Source organism: Ostrea edulis, chromosome 5 (genome assembly GCF_947568905.1).
Source record: "Ostrea edulis chromosome 5, xbOstEdul1.1, whole genome shotgun sequence".
Lineage (NCBI taxonomy): Eukaryota > Metazoa > Mollusca > Bivalvia > Ostreida > Ostreidae > Ostrea > Ostrea edulis.
Window position 1 is genome coordinate 28,178,643 of NC_079168.1, and position 5,078 is coordinate 28,183,720.

Sequence of the window (5,078 nt, forward strand, 5' to 3'; positions counted from 1 at the left end):
ATTTAACCAAAACTTGTGAGCAGTCCACCCAGACAGCCATACTTGATATAATCTCAGCGAGATTCGTCGAGGCTGGATATTTGGACTGACGCCTCTTCGGAAGAGGCGTCAGTCCAAATATCCAGCCTCGACGAATCTCGCTGAGATTATACTTGATACAGAACTTTGTCAATTACTACAGGACGTTTCTTCAATTTTGAAAGAAAATGATCGCTACCAAGATTTGAATTTCGAGGAAAAAAATTATAATCCAGCATCCCGAAAAGAAAAAAAAAAAAGGCAAATCCCGAATCCTAATAAGGTTAATCCCGAATTCCCGCTGAAAAAAAAAAAGCCAATCCCGGAGTCCCGAAAAAAGGTCCTTCCGTCCCTCTACTTATAGAAAAGAGGGGAAAATCAAAAATGACAGTTAAAAATAGGAGATGTGTACAAACAACAATGTTTAATTAATGCGACTCAAAAGTTCACGTTACTATCATCTTTTATTTCCGTTACTATCATCTTTGTTTTTACTTTCGTTATACTATCATCCTCGCTGTTAACGACGAATTTTCTGTTCATATGAGCCGTATAAAAGATAAAATAACACCTGATCGTAATTGTTGCTAGTGTATGATATTTCTTACCTAATATCATTCGCAAATAAACAATACAAATAGATATAATAAGTAAACGTGGTCTTACCGGAATTTCCTTCCGCCATCTTGGGATGATAGTAACGATCGCTACTATCATCAGTTTAATACCAGTGATATGAGTGAAATATTCTCGAGAGCAGTCTGATTAAAACCAAACCGATATATACCGACAATCGCTGTACATAGCGTTTGTCCGTATATATCTAGCGAAGTGAGAGGAAACTGTCCCGAGAGGGACGTTAAACAATATTCAATCAATCAACATGCAGTCACTTGGCTCAAAGTGTTGTGGATCTCAGCACTTCTTTACAAAAAAATGTAGCGCTAAATATGCGCGCAGCAATTTAATTAAAGATCTTTTCAAATAATTAATGATATCTTCAATTCTGAATTATTGCGCGCATTAATTGAATTGATGATAGCATTAATTCTTCAGCTGAATTGATGCTCGCTTTAATTGGAATTAATGATCTCTTCAAATGAATTAATGATATCAACAATTGAATTGATGCGCGCTACAATTCAATTGAAGAGAGCAATAATTGATATAATGCGCGCATTAAATCAATGGATGAGAGCAATACTTGAATTGATGCGCGCATTAATTCATTTGATGAGAGCAATAATTGATTTAATGCGCGCATTAATTCAATTATTGCTCTCTTCAATTGAATTAGTTATATCTTTTAATTCATTTGAAGAGAGCAATAATTCTTTTAGAGAGAGCAACTATATAATTAAAGATATCTTCAATTCAACATATCCACAATATTGAATTAATGATATTTTTAATTGAATTGTTGCTCTCTTTAAAAGAATTGATGCGCGCATTAATTCCTTATACAAAAGCATTGTAAATGATTTAAAGATATCTTCAATTGAATTAAAGAGATCATAAAATTATTTATACCAAGCTCTAAATTAATTATTGCGAGCAATATTTCTACTAAATTGATGCTCTCATCAAATGAATTGAAGAGAGCAATAATTGAATTAATGCGCACATCAAATCTATTATTGCTCTCATTAATTCAATTGATACTCTCATCAATTGAATTGAAGAGAGCAATAATTGAATTAATGCGCGCATTGATGCGCGCATTCATTCAATTGATGAGAGCAGTAATTGAATTGAAGCGCGCATTAATTCATTTGATGAGAGCAATAATTGATTTAAAGCGCGCATTAATTCAATTAAAAAGAGCAATAATTGAATTGATGATATCTTCAAATAATTGAAGATATCTTCAATTATTTGAGTTTATGTTAATTTGGCGCTCCATAATCCTGTTCCACAAAAGCCTTAATATACGAGAAACTAATATGGCGTCCGACCCTGTGTCATTGTCACATTTTCTCCGTCTTTAGAGGGATGAAGCAGGCCATATAGCAAAATGAGGAACTCCAGCATCTTTTTATGCCCCCCTTCAAAAAAGAGGGGCATATTGGTTTGCACCTGTCGGTCGGTCGGTAGACCACATGTTGTCCGCTCAATATCTTGAGAACCATTCACTTGATGATAATGATATTTCATATGTGGGTTGGTTATGAGTAGAAGAGGACCCCTATTGTTTTTCAGGTCAAAAGTCAAGGGTCAATCTACTCTGGACATAGGAATATAATGTCCGCTCAATATCTTGAGAACCCTTTGCTTGAAAAACATCAAACTTAGTACACTGGTACATCCTAAATAGTAGATGACCCCTATTGATTTTGAGGTTATATGGTCAAGGGTCAAACTGGGCATAGGGATATACTGACCATTCAATGTCTAGAGAACCCTTTGCTTGACAGACATCAAACTTGGTACACCAGGACATCTTCAGAAGAATATGACCCCTATTGATTTTGAGGTCACATTGTCAAAGGTCAAACTGGACATAGGAATATACTGTCCGTTCAATATCTTGAGAACCCTTTGCTTGACAGACATCAAACTTAGTACAGTGGTGTATATTCAGGAGGAGATGACTCCTATTGATTTTGAGGTCACATGGTCAAAGGTGAAACTGGACATGGTAATATACTGTCCACTCAATATCTTGATAACTCTTTTGCTTGACAGACATCAAACTTATTACACTTGTACATCTTCAGGAGAAGATGATCCATATTGATTTTGAGGTCAAAAGTCAATTGTTGAACTGGACATAGCAATATATTGTCTCCTATATTTTAAGAATTATTTGCTTGATTGACACCAAATTTGGTACACGGGTACAGCATAAGGAGTAGATGACCCCTATTGATTTTTAGGTCACATGGTAAATTCACTCTTGACATAGGAAGATATTGTCTGCTCAATATTTTGAATTGATGATACTACTATCAATTAATTGATGTGTGTGTATAACACTTTTCAATTTTGCACCATGGGGGCATGTGTGTTTTACAAACATCTCTTGCTTTTTAATATCAACTCCAAAGTATTTGTGAATAGATAAGAGTAGTGTTTAACAAATTAATTTTTTGAATGACTGATCACTAGATATGAATATGTACTCTTTCTGTTTTAGCTCACCTGAGCTGAAAGCTCAAGTGAGCTTTTCTGATCGCCTGTTGTCCGTCTGTAAACTTTTCACATTTTCGACTTCTTCTCCAGAACCGCTGGGCCAATTTCAACCAAACTTAGCAAAAAGCATCCTTGGGTGAAGGGATTTCAAGTTTCTTCAAATGAGGGACCATGCCCCCTTCAAAAGGGAGATAATCACAAAAATTGGGTGGGGTCATTTAAAAATCTTCTCAACCACTGGACCAGAAGACTTACCCGAAAGCTTCCTGACATAGTGCAAATTCAAGTTTGTTCAAATCATGACCACCAGGGGTAGGATGGGGCCACAATAGGGGATCAAAGTTTTACATAGAAATATATAGGGAAAATCTTCTCAAGAACCACTGGGCCAGGAGAGTAGAAATTTACATGAAAGCTTCCTAACATAGTGCAGATTCAAGTTTGTTCAAATCATGAGCCCTGGGAGTAGTACTATGGGGCCACAATAGGGGGTGAAAGTTTTACATACAAGTATATAGAAAAAAAGCTTTCAAACATTTTCTTCTCAAAAACCATTGGGGCATAAAAGTTTACATTTACATGAAAGCTTCCTGACATAGTGCAGATTAAAGTTTGTAGTAATCATGTCCCCTGAGAGTAGGTTGCAACCACAATAGGAATAAAAGTTTTACATGCAAATATACATGTATAGGGAAAATCTTTAAATATGGGCCAAGGTGACTCAGGTGCACGATGTAGCCCATGGGCCTCTTGTTATTAAAGAAGCAACTGTATGATGTCAAAAAGTCTTTTCTTTTAAGATTTTTATGTAGATTTGATAGGTAAATGTTTTCATTGTAGGAGAATTCTTAAAATTGTTTTCCCTGAAGGACCACAAGAGTATTAATGTGTCCAATTAATAAACAAGCAAATCCTCATTTGGTATGTAGGAACAAATCAAACCATGACCTCTGGGATCCTTGGGGTTGAGGTAGGGTCACAATAGTGCTTTTACATTTAAAAAAACTCAAAGAACCATGATGGTGCGTTTTTATATATGTCCATTATTGACAAATCATGTTACAGCATTGTCTGTAATCCTTTGTCTGAGCCACAACTTCTATATGTTGAGTGGTAATATATTGTGGAAATGTTCCTTTCGGGAAGCTGGTGTGTTATAACCTTAATCCAAGGTCGTACCTCCAAGGTCACTGTAAATGTTAAATTTTTTTATGTACGTCTCACCATTTTTATATGCTTCCATACGATAAATTCATACTTGGTGCAAATGTTCCTTATGAGAAGGTGATGTATTCCATTTAACAGTATCTAGACCTTAATTTCTACAAGTTTAAATGGTTAGAATTTTTATTTGGTAATGCCTGCCCATTTGTTTTTTGTATGAAACATATATTATGTGTGCCTGTCTGTTATCATCCCATTATGAGAATTATAATGGGGTATTTTTTAAACATCCAACACAGATTTTGTACCTATATAGTAACTACTAGATACATAATACTAATGTATTTCTGTTGTACATCCTCAAGCAGTGTAGATTGAAGTTGTTTACACCAAAGTCCCCTGGCTCAAGATGGGGCCACTAGAGAAGGGGGTGGGGGGCAATTATTTTTCATGAGAAGATGCAGTAGCTTGGATGAGTGATGTGGCACATGGTGTTCTGGTATATATGTATTTGGTTAGCCTAACCTGTTCAGTTTCATGACAATAACAAAGCCTCAATTCTTTAGGTACTGATTCAACTTGTGTTGCTGTTGGATTCCAGCCTCTGTGTGCACTCTCCAATTAAATCTACCGGGATAAGGACGTCCACCCCCCCCCCATCCTCCACCTGTATAGAAAAATAACAGTGGAGTCACCCCCTCCCTACAGAAATATTTTTTTAAAATACAACCTCAATGTCTTGAAAAATTGAAAAAAAAATTCAC

The 5,078-nt window shown here is 35.8% G+C and overlaps 1 protein-coding gene across 1 annotated transcript in view; it reads right to left on the reverse strand.

The window, feature by feature from the left end:
• Positions 1-4,995, reverse strand: part of LOC125648930 (uncharacterized) — a 16,194-nt gene extending 11,199 nt beyond the window's left edge. The window contains exon 1 of the mRNA XM_056166036.1: positions 4,840-4,995. The gene's annotated coding sequence lies outside the window, so the exon portion shown is untranslated. The remainder of the gene's footprint in view (positions 1-4,839) is intronic.
• Between the last annotated feature and the right edge of the window lie 83 nt (positions 4,996-5,078).